Consider the following 14,337-nt stretch of genomic DNA (forward strand, 5'->3'; position numbering starts at 1 on the left):
TAATGTACCAAGTCAATTGGGGGAGAATTGTTCCCATCCCAGAACAGCTGAGAACCAGAGAAGTGATTAAGATGATTGGCTAAAGAGTCGAAGGCAGTATGAAAACCTGTTTTTATGCAGAGCATGGTTAGGATCTCAAATGCACTGCCTGAGAATGTGGTGGAGGCAGATCAGTTGTGGCTTTCAAAAGGATCCTAACGAATAATTATCAGACAAGAAAATGTTTGTAGGGTTCTTAAAAAAAAAAGGTGGGGAGTTGGAACTAGCTGAGTTCTTAAAGTGAGCGGGTGAAATGTGAAAAGTGAGCGATGAGTGAAATGACAGCCTTCTATACTATAACCATTCGATGATTTTTGCATGGGAGAGCCATCTAGAACAAGCAGATAACCAACAGGGAATCAGGAATTCATCACCTCAGTGCCTCTCGTAGAGAATCCTCTGCACCAGCACCACAAATCGTGGAACTGCCAAGGCTAATCTGGATGACTTTTGCCTTGTGCATCTGCTTCACTCTCCCTAAGGTGTCATGGATTGGAAATAATAGCTGAAGTGACTATGGCTTTTTCTTTCCATTTCCTTAGCAGCAACCTGTTGAGTGGCTCTTTTAAAGCCCCACTTCCTAACACATTTCAGAAGTGAATAATGCATTCCCTGCATATTGTTGACCAATCTTGGCATTCTTGTGGTGCAGTAGACCATTGAATTCAATGATGATCATGCACCTTCCACAATTTCAGGCACATGCGGCCACACCTGAATGTGCCAGTCCAGATCCTTCATACTATGTTAAAGCAGAGGCTCCATGCATATGTGACTGGTTCCTTGGGCAGAATTTTCCCAGGCCAGGTGGGATTGTCATTTGGGAGCTGGGTCAGGACAGTTCCACTACCAGGGAATTTCTCAGGAGAAATGGATTTGTTCCCTGCATGTCAGTGGTGGACAGAAAATTTACATATTTCAGGCCCTGATCTGGGTTGACTTCGAAGGCTCACCTGCACTTTTTTGGCTGCAGAGTGACTGCCCACAAGCCTTTCACCCCAAGATGACCTTATCTCCAATCCAAGCAGAGTAGTTCCCTCAGTTGCAGTTTGGCCCTCTTGTCCTTTTAAAAACTATGTTTTACAGTTCTGAGATGCCCTTGGGCTTGAACTCAGCCGTCTTAGAGTCGTAGAGATTTTTAGCATGGAAACAGGCCCTTTGGCCCAACTTGTCTATGTTACCCAGTTTTTAGCACTAAACTAGTCCCAACTGCCTGTATTTGGCCTCTATCCCTTTATACCCATGTAATTAAATGCTTTTTAAAAGACAAAATTGTACCCGCCTTTATTACTACCTCTGGCAACTCATTCCAGGCACTCACCACGCTTTGAGTGAAAAAATTGCCCCTCCAGGCCCTTTTGTATCTCTGTCCATTGACTTTAAACCTATGCCTTCTAGTTTTGAGACTCCCCTACCTTTGGGAAAAGATGTTGACTATCTACCTTATCTATACTCATTATTTTACAAACCTCTAAAACAGTGGTCTCCAACTTCCTAGCTGGATGCGGCCCACTGTGGGCTGGATGTGGCCTGTGGGCCGTAGTTTGGAGACCCCTACTCTAAAAGATAGCCCCTACGACAACGGATGAATGAACATTGCTCGACAATCACTAGGCAAGACTGTTCCCTTCCTGTTGGCGAACACTTCAGCGGTCACGGGCATCCGGTCTCTGATCTTCGGGTAAGCGTTCTCCAAGGCAGCCTTCACAACACGACAGCGCAGAGTCAGAGCAGAGACTGATAGCCAAGTTCCGCACACACGAGGAAGGTCTCAACTGGGATCTTGGGTTCATGTCACACTACCTGTAACCGCCATGACTTGCCTGGGCTTGTAAAATCTCACTTGCTATCCTGTTTGGAGACAATACACATCTCTTTAATCTATGCTAATGCTATCTCCACTCACATTGTCTGCATCTTTTAAGAGTTGAATAGCAGACTTGCATTCTAGTCAGTATTCTGTAAACTGTCGTTATATGCCCTTCTCTGATCCACACACCTGACAAAGGAACACCGTTTCCGAAAGCTTGTGGCATTACTAGCAAATAAACTGGTTGGACTTTAATCTGGTGTTGAGACTTCTTGTTGTGAGACATATCATTGATGAAGACGAACATCTCACCAGGGCTGTCCCCACAACTCCATTCTTGCTTTCAAACAACTGCACAACCTCAAAGACCGTTGTTCGCAGCAAGATACCTAGCCTTCAGGAGAACAGTGACCACAACACCACACAACCCTGCCACAGCAACCTCTGCAAGACATGCTGGATCATCGACACAGATGACATTGTCTCATGTGAGAACACCATCCACCAGGTACACAGCACATGCTCTTGCAACTCAGCCAACTTTCGGAGCGCTCGCTGCTCCTTCGTCAGGCAAGTGGCATTACAGCTAACAGAACAATGATCACGACACCACACAACCCTGCCATAGCAACCTCTGCAAGATGTGTCGGATCATTGACACAGATGCCTTCATCTCATGTGAGAACATCCACCAGGTACACAGTACATACACTTGCAACTCGGCCAACGTTGTCTACCTGATACACTGCAGGAAAGGACGTCCTGAGGCATGGTACGTTGGAGAAACCATGCAGACACTATGACAACGGATGAATAAACACTGCTCGACAATCACCAGGCAAGAGTGTTTTCTTCCTGTTGGGGAACACTTCAGTGGCAAAGACTCGCATTGTAATCAGTATTCTGTAAACTGTGTGCGTCTTTATATGCCCTGTTTGTGATCAGAACTCCCCACTCACCTGACGCAGGAGCAGCACTCCGAAAGCTAGTGGCTTTTGCTACCAAATAAACTGTTGAACTTTAACCTGGTGTTGTGAGACTTCTTACTACACTATTTTTGCCCTCCTGCGCAGCAGAGCCAGCCACGGTGCTATGAACTTGGCTGCTGCCTGGGTAAGCCATCTCCCCCAAAATGGTATATCTGGAGGGAGATGCCCACCTCTGCAGTGCCTTCCTACTCTTCCTCTGTCTGGTGGTCACTCATTCTCTATCTATCCTCAGTAATTTTTATCTGAAGTGTGACCAACTCACTTTTTGTGCTACCCATGACTCTCAAAATGAATCCATTTGCAGCTCCAGAGCCATCAAGCAATCTACCAAGAGCTGCAGTTGGACACACTACTTGCACTTGAAAGAGCTAAGGACACAGGAAGAATCCCTGAATTCCCCTATCACACAAGAGGAATATGACAAGGGTCTGGGATCCCCTGCCAGTTAGAGAGAACTGATTCTCATTCCCCATCAATCTGGTCCAGATCCTGGGGTCACAACACCTCGTAGGGAAAATCCAGCTTCTTATTTTCCATGCTGCATAAGGTCTGGGGTGGGATTGTATGACCACATTGCTCTAATTTTGTCCTATGCTTTAACTTTTTTGTAGTTTGCGAAGGATATTGAGGAGCATAAAATCTAGCACAAGATGAATTCTGGATTCTTTGGTCTAATAGTAGTCAAGCTCAGATACTCTAATCATGAAAGTATTGGTTCAACTTTCTATCCATGTAATTCCTGTTTTTTTTACTTTTGATTTTATGTGGCTTCGTTTGAATGTGAAGTAAGAACAGGGAATGCATTTGTGACACAAGTAGGCTTACATTAACACTGCAATGAGGTTGCTGCGAAAATCCCCTCGTTGCCACTTTCTGGCACCTGTTCGGGTACACTGAGGGAGAATTTAGCACGACCAATGCACCTAACCAATATGTCTTTTGGACTGTGGGTGGAAACTGGAGCACCCGGGGGAAACCTGCTCACTGGGAGTAAGTGCAGACTCCGCATAGACAGTGACCCAAGCTGGGAATCAAACCCAGGTCCCTGGCGCTGTGAGGCAGCAGTGCTAACCACTGTGCCGCTCTGCATTTGCATCACTAAAAGAGAAAAGAAAGATTATTGCTTAATTGTGACCCAGTTTCTTTTTGCAGGCCAGTTTTGCTTTTAACCCTTTAAACAGTGTTATATCTGTCTCCATTCTCATTAGCACAAAATCTATTTTTCAATGCAATAGAATCCATTCAATACATATATTTCACTCTCTGGCTCTTACAGCTGTGATTAGTTCATCTTGAACATAAAGTATTTCTCTTTAATAAACCACTACATCACTCTTAAAGCTGCATATCATAAGAGTTTTGAATTAATGAGGTATGTACGTAAATCGGGCATGATTTTGAAACATCAGACATTAATTTAGTATCTAAGTACTTATTATAACTTGTCACTGGCTTAATTAATTAAGGATATCATTGTATCCTTTTCAGTATCTGCAGTCATTTACCATACTAAATATATAACATAAGCAACAGTCTATCATCTAATTTTGCTATCTTGGTAATTAACATTCAGTAGAATCAAACCTCTGTCATTCTAATGTTTCATTGCTCTTCTACGATACTTCAAATTTTGCAATCACCATGACGAGAGAATGATCTAATTCAGTGACAAATCACTTCAACTGGTACAGTTCAGAAACACCATTATGATTCAGGAAACTGAGGAGACTGGAATGCTTTTTAATACTACAGTTCCCCACCGTTACCATCATGTGTGCTCTGCCCAAAGGAAAGTCTTTCTTTCCATGTCTCTCCATCTTATTTGCCATAATATCTTTCAAATTTGAAGCCATCCAGCATTGATATCTCTTCCTTACACTTCCTCATTTTGCTTGAAATCTTCCCTCAACGTCTCTTCAGCAAACTGAATCTGGCGCCGGAGTGTGGCAACTTCTTGCAAGCTGTGCCCAGCATAACCTCTAATTCTATCTTTTTTTCTATGCTTTTAAAACTCTATTGTCTTTTACTACATTTTGCACATTCTCCTTCTCTGTGCAGTATGCTTTGTCTGTATCACATACAAGAAACACTCTATATTAATACATGCAACAATAATAAATCAAATCATCTCTTCCAAATCCTTTCCCTCTTAAGATGTGCCTTACCCAGTCCTCCTGCCTTTTTCCAATCACGTGCAAAAATATCTTTGTTCATTCACTCTCCACAGCAATTGTTACTTTCTCCTGCTCAACTGATCCTTTCCATTCTCCAAATCCAACAAACCTATTTAGCAAGTTGAGCGGCTCTTGCCATAAGGTCCAAGGTCGACAAAGTAAAATAATATTGCCTATAAAAAGGTGATTGGATAATTGTGCTTTTATCTGATGCCAGTGAAAGTTCTTCAACTTCCTAAAAGAGCTTCAGTGTTCCTTGCTGCACAAAATGAATGAGTGCTGGGCTCAGTTTAAGAATAAAAATTTAACTAAGTGCAATGCTGTTATGCAGCTTCTATTAACAACGTTTAACGTTGACATTTTTGGCCCAAATCTCATATTTGCCCCATTATCTTAGATTCCTATGAAGGAATAACTCTGGTTTCAATCCATTTTATTCTGCTTGACCTGAAGGTAAGGCTATTAATTTTATTAGCAGAATTGCAGCATTCTGACTTTCATAAGTGAAAATGAATCTAAGTTTTTCAATAGCTATCCGGTTACTGTAGTAGTCCATATTGGCTTTAGAATTACCCTGTTTTGGCTTTGCACGTGCACTGTGCCTCTATGGTATAAATCTAGTGTTGAGATTTGAGCTGGATTTATAGCACACAGCAGTGATCAAGGGAGTCTAGCATTGTTTCCTTATGGGGTTCATTTGTATTCTTTACTCCAAATTCTATCTGTTTGGACTGTAATGTGATACTGCTCTACACTGTTCATATTAATAGTGCAAAATGCACCATAAATAATAGTCCTGTACAGTCAGTAACACGTGTAGTGAAAATGTCAATCTCCCGTGGCCGCCTTCCAAACATTCTCTGCAAATCATTCAACTTCATATAGAAAGTTGTGCATTTTAATGAAAACATGTAAAATTGACGGGAAATTTCAATTTATGCAAGACGGGATGAATGTCAGAAAAACAGCATCACAGTATAGGTGATGGAGGAATAGAGTGGTGGAATGAAGAACTGGATATGTGAAAATTGCTTGTGAAAATTAAAATATCTTCACATGAGGGATGGCATGTTGATGAAGTGAAGGGGGGTGGGAGGGGAGCAAGGATGGAATACTCAGGAAATCCAGAGGCAAAGTTAGAAGGGCACAAGGCAACATCTCACGAGACAAAGAAAGACCTGTTATAATACTCAGGAGTCTTGCTGACATGCCTTTTTGCTACATAAAACTATTGCTGGTAGCAATGTTCATCTCTTTCCAGTGGCTCAATGATTATTGCAAAATACAAACTCTGGAAATATCAGGTCAGGCAACTTTCTTGCGAGAGGGAAACAGGTAATGCTTCATTCTAGTGACCTTTCATCTATCTTTTCTGCCTTCACAGAAGTTGCCTGGCATTTTGAGTCTTTCCAATTTATTTCAGACTTCCACAATATCAAAATGATATCCAAAATGATAATTGTATCAATTATTATTTGTGAATTGTTCTCATCAGCTGACTGGGTGGGGAAAATGAATGCATTTCAACATGCAAAGTTTTCCCTGATGATTAATCTAGTGCATCCTTCAGTTTTAACAACCCACCATTGGTGATGATGCTGTCAGCCACTCTTGGCCCTAAGCTTTGGAATTCTTTCCCTTAAATTTTCCACCTCTCTAGCTTTCCCTCTTCCTCAAAGGACTCCTTTAGATATATTTGTTTGATCATCTGCCATGATCTCTCCTTATCTGGCTCGGTGTAGTGCATTCATTTTTACTATGTTAAAGGTAGCATTACATCAGTATGCCCAAATCGACTTGTTTTTAATTTGAACAATACTGAAAGGAAGTCTAGTTCCATTTGATATCACAAATAGAAAAGTTAATTAAGTATGCATTGTTCACACTTGCCAAATTGTGTCTTCTAGAAAAGAAATGACATTGTTCCAGTTCACTTGCAACAGATAATGCACCAAATTGTTTATGCATGAAGATTTAAAATATTGGAGTTAACTTAAATGCAACAATTTGCACATTCTCGTCTTGACAGAAGCAAAGACGAGCAGACCATGTGTTTCACCACAAGTGCTTTAAAGGATACTATGATTTAAAAGTGACTGAATTTTCAAAAGTCCCAAAACAGAACTGCTTGAAGTGATGGCTGATAACTGTACTTACTCTGATCATAAAAGCTACAGTGCAGAAGGAGGCCATTAGGCCCATCAAGTCTGCACCGACCACAATTCCAACCAGGCCCTATTCCTATAGCCCCTCATTTTTACCCTGCTAATCCCCCTGACACTAGGGTAAATTTAACATGGCCATTCATCCTAACTCTCACATCTTTGGACTGTGGGAGGAAACCAGAGCACTGGAAGAAACCCACGCAGACACTGGGAGAATGTACAAATTCCACACAGACAGTGACCCAAAGCTGGAATTGAACCCTGGTCCCTGGCGCTGTGAGACAGCAATGCTCACTACTGTGCCACCATGCTGCCCAAAATTGTTATGTATCTCTAGTGATGCTTTTTTTTAAGTAAGATATTTACAAGTTATTCTTAAATGATCAGATTTATATATCCAACCTATATCCATCAATAAATTGTTCCAAATATTTTTGTAATATTCCTGAAATCCAGTAATTAGAACATGGCAATAATGGGATAAGATGTGAGTTATTTTGCTGAAACATATTCAATTGTTACTTGGTAACTTAAGTTGAGTTACTCGAGGAAGATAAAACTAATTTCCTTTCTGTGGCTCGCTTTCTATGTAATGGATATATGAGCAATTTATCTGATTAAGGAACAGAATAGTGGTAGATGTTTGGAGAGATAGTTTATTCACATACTACTAATGCAGAGCACTCAGATTTCTGAATTAAGAAAGGAAGCTTGGGAATGTAAATAATTCATCAGAAGCATCAGGTGTGTCTATGTTTGAGTGAACATTTTTGCAATCTGCTAATCCTTCAAATTCTCTTGTGAGGTTGGGTAGAATTTCCTTAAATTGTTCAAACTGCGTTGGATTAAACATTTTTAAAACAATGTGATGATAGGAAAGTGATATTTTAATACCATTGTTGGGGTAAGAAAGCATATCAAAATCTTCCAAGACAAGTGTGTATTTACTTTTGCAATGTGTAAAAGTACAGATGGAATCCAACCACATATTTATTTTGAAAACAAATGTGTGTGTCATGAAAACTACCTTTTTGTTTCTGAATTGGGAACTGCAGTTTATCAGAAATATTATTAGAATAGAGCAGCTTGGTCACAAGACCTACATGTCCAGTACATGAAAAAGTAGCCAGAGTAAGCCATGTAACCTCTTGATCCTGCTCTGCCATTCATAGGTTGTAAGGGGCATTAATGAATCAGTTGAGTTTTGACAGCAATCTAATAGCATTAGCTTGTTTCCAGATTTTGCAACCTTAATTCAAATTCTCAAACCATTCAATTGGGTTTGAACTTGTGATACCAGTCCATGAACCACTGTACTAATTAATATTAATTGTATACCCTGCTGGACCCTTATATCTTTTAGAGCAAATGAAGCTGAAAGTCTTTTCAATTATGCCTTTGGATCGCTCACTTATCCCCATTAATATAGAATCATAGAATCCTACAGTGCAGAAGGAGGCCATTCGGCCCATCAACTCCACACTAACCACAATCCCACCCAGGCCCTATCCCCATAACCCCATGCATTTAACCCAGCTAGTCCCCCTGACACTAAGTGGCAATTTAGCATGGCTAATCCACCTAACATGCGCATTTTTGGAAGCATAAGAAATGCCAGATTGGTGGCATTTATCATTGTTTGCTAGTAACTGACTCTTTCCAAAAGATCAAAATAAATACATAAGAACATAAGAAATAGGAGCAGGAGTAGGCCATCTAGCTCTTCGAGCCTGCCCCGCCATTCAATAAGATCATGGCTGATGTGAAGTGGATCAGTTCCATTTTCCCGCTTTCTCCCCATAACCCTTAATTCCCTTGTCTGTCAAAAACCTATCTATGATGTGGGTATGCCGGCGTTGGACTGGCGTAAACACAGTAAAAAGTCTGACCTGGTGTTGTCAGACTTTTTACTGTAAAAACCTATCTACCCATGACTTAAATATATTTAGCGAGGCAGCCTCCACCACTTCAACGGGCAGAGAATTCCAGAGATTCACCACCCTTTGAGTGAAGAAGTTCCTCCTCAACTCAGTTCTAAACTGCTCCCCCCACCTTATCTTAAGGCTGTGCCCTCTAGTCCTGCTGTCCTTTCTGAGCGGGAAGAATCTCTCTACCTCTACCCTATTCATTCCGTTCATTATCTTATACGTCTCTATAAGATCCCCCCTCATCCTTCTAAACTCCAACGAGTACAGACCCAGTCTATTTAGTCTCTCTTCATAGTTTAACCCCCTCATCTCCAGATACGCCACTTGATAGCTTCAAAATGTATCTATTCAATGAAAGGATAAAAAGGTCTGTAGGAATTAAACCAATAAAGAAATAAATTAGGACTTGGGCAAGGGGAAAAACAAAAATAGTCTAAAGACTGAAAAAAAGAATGAGAATGAAACCCAGGCCATCAGTATTAAAATGTAAATACTTCAGGTTTAGAATAGGCAATATTAAAATGCAGCATACCAGATTTAAAAAAACAAGGAATGTAACAAGTTAAAATGTGGCTTAAAAACATCAAGGCATAAGGGCCACAGAGAGTCTATTGACAAATTGGAAGTTTTATGGACGTGACAAAATAAATAAATGAATTAAAAATACAAATTCAGCTGTTAATGGGTAAAACACCTTGGCCACTACCCAGATCTGGTTGCCAGATAGGCACGTTTGGGAGACAAATATTTCAAGTCACAAGGCCTTTAGAAGGGTCAGGGACATTGGAAAAGGGAACATTACAATATTGATGAAAGATACTATTGCAACATGAGAAAGTGGGGATGTTGGTAAGGATGGGCAAGTAGTGGAAACAGAATGGATTGAGGAATGGAAAGGACTAAGACTTTGGGATTTCTTTATAGTATTTGATTTATTATTGTCACATGTATTAACATACAGTGAAAAGTATCGTTTCTTGCGGGCTATACAGACAAAGCATACCGATCATAGAGAAGGAAACGAGACAGTGCAGAATGTAGTGTTACAGTCATAGCTAGGGTGTAGAGAAAAATCAACTTAATGCGAGGTAGGTCCATTCAAAAGTCTGACAGCAGCAGGGAAGAAGCTGTTCTTGAGTCGGTACGTGACCTCAAACTTTTGTATCTATTTCCTGACGGAAGAAAGTGGAAGAGAGAATATCTGGGGTGTGTGGGGTCCTTAATTATTCTGGTTGCTTTGCAGTGGGAAGTGTAGACAGGGTCAATGGATGGGAGGCTGGTTTGCATGATGGATTGGGCTACATTCACAACATTTTGTAGTTCCTTAGTCTTGGGCAGAACAGGAGCCATACCAACTCCAGATAGCAACAAAAGAAGTGGGTACAAAAACATGGAGATCAGAAAAGCTTGTCACAGAAACAGAATGCTTATGATGGGAGAATTTAATTTTGACACAGATTGAGAGAAGCAGAACGTCTGAAGTCTTCAAAGCAACACATTTCTTGTTTGCATTCGGGACAATTTCTCTTGAAATAAAACAAGAATTCTTTGACTCAATAAAGTGCAATTAGCCTGAATGATCCAACAGTAAAAGAGTACCTAGTGAACAGTGACTGCACTGTGATAGAATTTGATTTGGGGTTTGAGAGGAAGAAGGGTAGTCGAACAGAGCTTTTGCATATTAAGTAGGGTTAATTTTTGAGGCATGAATTGACCACTGTAAACTGGACAGAACTACTAACTGATAAACATCATCTGCTGTTCATCCATAGTTTTTTTTAAAAAAGTATTTGGTTGAATACAAAAAGCATGAATGAACAGAGAGATCAAGGGGTCCAAGACCAGAAATCACTATTGCCTCGTGGATAGGTAACAATTAAAAAAGCTAACAAAATGTTGAATTTTATTTTGATACTGGAATACAAAGAGATGGAAGTTTGTTGTCATTGTGTAGTGCTTTGGTTTGACTGTATTCAGTTCTGGGCACCAAAGACATATTAGCCTTGGTAGGGGTGTAGCATAGATTCACCAGAATGATACCAGGGCTAAAAGGCTTAAATTATGAAGGTGGGTTGGAGAGATTAGGTTTGTATTCCCTTGAATACAGAGGATTAAGGGCTGATCTAGTTGAGTTGTTTTAAGATAATTGAAAGGTCTCATAAGATAGATAGAGAAGAACTACTTCGTCTGGATGTATCCAGAACAATGGGGCATGTTTTTGAATTCAAATTCAGGAATAATGTCAAAAGAACTTCTTCAGTCAAAAGATCATGGAAATATCAAACTGTCTTCCACCAAAAAGCATGTGAGGTTCAGTTATTTGAAAATTTTAAACTGTGATTGGTAGTAAAGCAAGGCTTTTGAGCATTGGAGCTATTATCTAATTGTATGCTTTGTTTCTGAGTTTCCCTGTAACTATGCATTACATTCAGTAGATAGGGTGCATACTCCATTTGAAATTCATCTTAATTACCTCTTACTTTTGGAGTTGGTGTTGCATTTTCTGTGTGCGAGGAGTCATACCTTGTAATACACTGAGCTATTTCACTGCGGGGAAGGTGTGCAATCTGATCATCAGGTTTACATCCATCACCCAAAGTGTGTTCCAAGAAGTTGTCAGGCACCATTTTGCCTCTTATCTGAATTTCAGATGTTCAAAATAATGATTTAAATCATTTTTACGTTATTCTAAATGACTTAAATTTAATCAACTAAATTGCCATTTGTTCCTTTTTAATAAAAATTTTGCTCTCTGTTTCAGAAGGGCTTAAATAGAATATTTTGATGTCAAGGTTTTCTAAAAGTGTGGAGTTTTGCAGAGTTTCCCAATCTACGGATCTTGTACCCATTCTCACCAACATTTACAGATGCACCATAGAAAGCATTCTTTCTGGTTGGTATTACAGCTTGGTGTGGCTCCTACTCTGCCCAAGACCACAAGAAGCTATAAAAGATCATGAATGTAGCCCAATCCATCACACAAACCAGCCTCTCACCCATTGACTCTGTCAACACTTCCTGCTGTCTCGGAAAAGCAGCCAGAATAATCAAGGATCCCACACACCCCAGACATTCTCTCTCCCACCTTCTCCCCTCAGGAAAAAGATACAAAAGTCTGAGGTCAGGTACCAACTGACTCAACAGCTTCTTCCCTGCTGCCATCAGACTTTGGAATGGACCCATCTTGCATTAAGCTGATCTTTCTTTACACCTTAGACATGACTGAAAGACTACATTCTGCACTTTCTCCTACACTATGCTAATACATATGATAATAAATCAAATCAAACCCACAGAGTGAAAAGGTCAACTTTATTCTCAGAGATTAGGAACTTCCTTCCTGCTGCCACACCTTTTTTAAAACAAAGTGGAGATTGAATTCTATGCCTGAGGACTAGAAAGGGCCAAGTGATATTTTGGGGCCCATTCTGCTGATAACTTTCCTCCAGAAGCACATTGGATCCTGTACTCAACCAGGAAGGTGTTTCTGTAAATGGGATGTGACTGATACCTGAGCCAAAGCTGTGCTTGCTTATATTCGTTTTGAAGCAACTTACAGCGGCCGCCTAATTTATATGGTCACTTTAAACCTTCCAACGTTCTTTGTCCTGTTCAAAAGCATTGTGTGCTGCATTTAAAATACTCTCATTTGCTTGTTTGCTGTAACAGAGGTCAATGGCAGTCAATTTTGCCAGGCTGTCGAGAAAGTTGCAGAGAAACATTTTGATCATTCAGTATGACTCTTCTCTAGCACTGATGTCGTGCCCAGCTTGCTGAACTTTTCCAACACGTATTGTTTTTTATTCCAGTGCCCTTAACATTTTGCTTTTATTAAACAGAACAGATGCTTAGGGCTGTGATTTTCCATCTTGATTCAGCAACCCAACACCCAGATTGTTTCTGGGTTTCAGATGCCTGTCTAAAATGCAAATGGGGCCTGATAGGAACCACACGTATTCCTGGCCAAATTAGCAGTGCTGAGAGCAACCTATAGATGGGATCCGAGAGTCCTTAGGGGCAGCCATTATTAGGCTTGTCATTGGCTGAGGATACAATAGTGGGCTAGTATGAGCACAAACAAAGACCCAGGGTGGCAGATAGGTTCTCAGATGCCCATCTTGAGGCATTAATTGAGGTAGTTGCTCGAGGCAAGTGATGTCGTTCCTGACACCTGGCTGGAGAAATAGACTTGGAGACACTAAGAGGGCTGAGATGGAGGTGACTACAAATGTCAGTACTATCATATGGGATGGAAAATTTGATGGACCATTTAAAGGTCGCTTGACCTTTGGCAGTAATTTCCAGTCTTGGCCTAGGCGCAACCGAACAATCCCGCCTTTTGTCTCCATAAGGACTATCGAGTAATCACTCCCACCGATAAGATGTATCTGCCATCAGTAGATTGGTGAGGATGAGGTTAAGTATGTTTTTTTCCTCTTGTTGGTTCCTTCACTACCTATCATAGACCCAATCATAGAGTCGTAGACCCAGTCTAGCAATTATGTCCTTTAGGACTTGACTAGCTCAGTCAGTACTCGTGTAACTGAGCCACTCTTGATGATGGACATCAGAGTCCCCACTCAGGCTATGTTCTGCGCCCTTTCCACCTTCAGTGCTTCCTCCACGCGGTGTTCAACAGGGAGGAGCACTGCTTCATCAGCTAAGGGGAGACAGGACGTGATACTCAGCAGGAGGTTTCCTTGTCCATGCTTGACCTGTGGTGAACGATGTTGATGTTGAGGACTCCCAGGGCAATTCCCTCGCATAGAATCCTTACGGTGCAGAAGGAGGCCATTCAGCCCATTGTGTCTGCACCAACTCTCCAAATGAGTATCTTACCTATGCCACTCCGCCCTATCCACGCAACTCCACACATTTACTGTGGCTAATCCACTCAATCTACACATCTCTGGATACCAAGTGGCATCTTAGCATAGCATAACTTGCACATCTTTGGACTGTGCTCCACTCTGTCACTACTCTGCTGGATTTGTTCTACCAATGAGACACTGATGTTGGTATATCATCTTTACGGTACGATTTTGTGAGTATGATCTCTCTGCAGCATAGCACCGCTCTGTCGCTGATGGTACAGGATGTCAGCTGTATCTCAGCTAGTTTCCTTATCTAGAATGCAAGTGTACCGTGAAAAGGCTGGGGTAGTCAGTTTTGAAGTTTATTTATTAGTGTCACAAGTAGGCTTACATTAACATTGCAATGAAGTTACTGTGA

The sequence above is a fragment of the Carcharhinus amblyrhynchos genome, chromosome 4 (genome assembly GCF_965287045.1).
Source record: "Carcharhinus amblyrhynchos chromosome 4, sCarAmb.v2.hapA, whole genome shotgun sequence".
In the NCBI taxonomy this organism is placed as follows: Eukaryota; Metazoa; Chordata; class Chondrichthyes; order Carcharhiniformes; family Carcharhinidae; genus Carcharhinus; species Carcharhinus amblyrhynchos.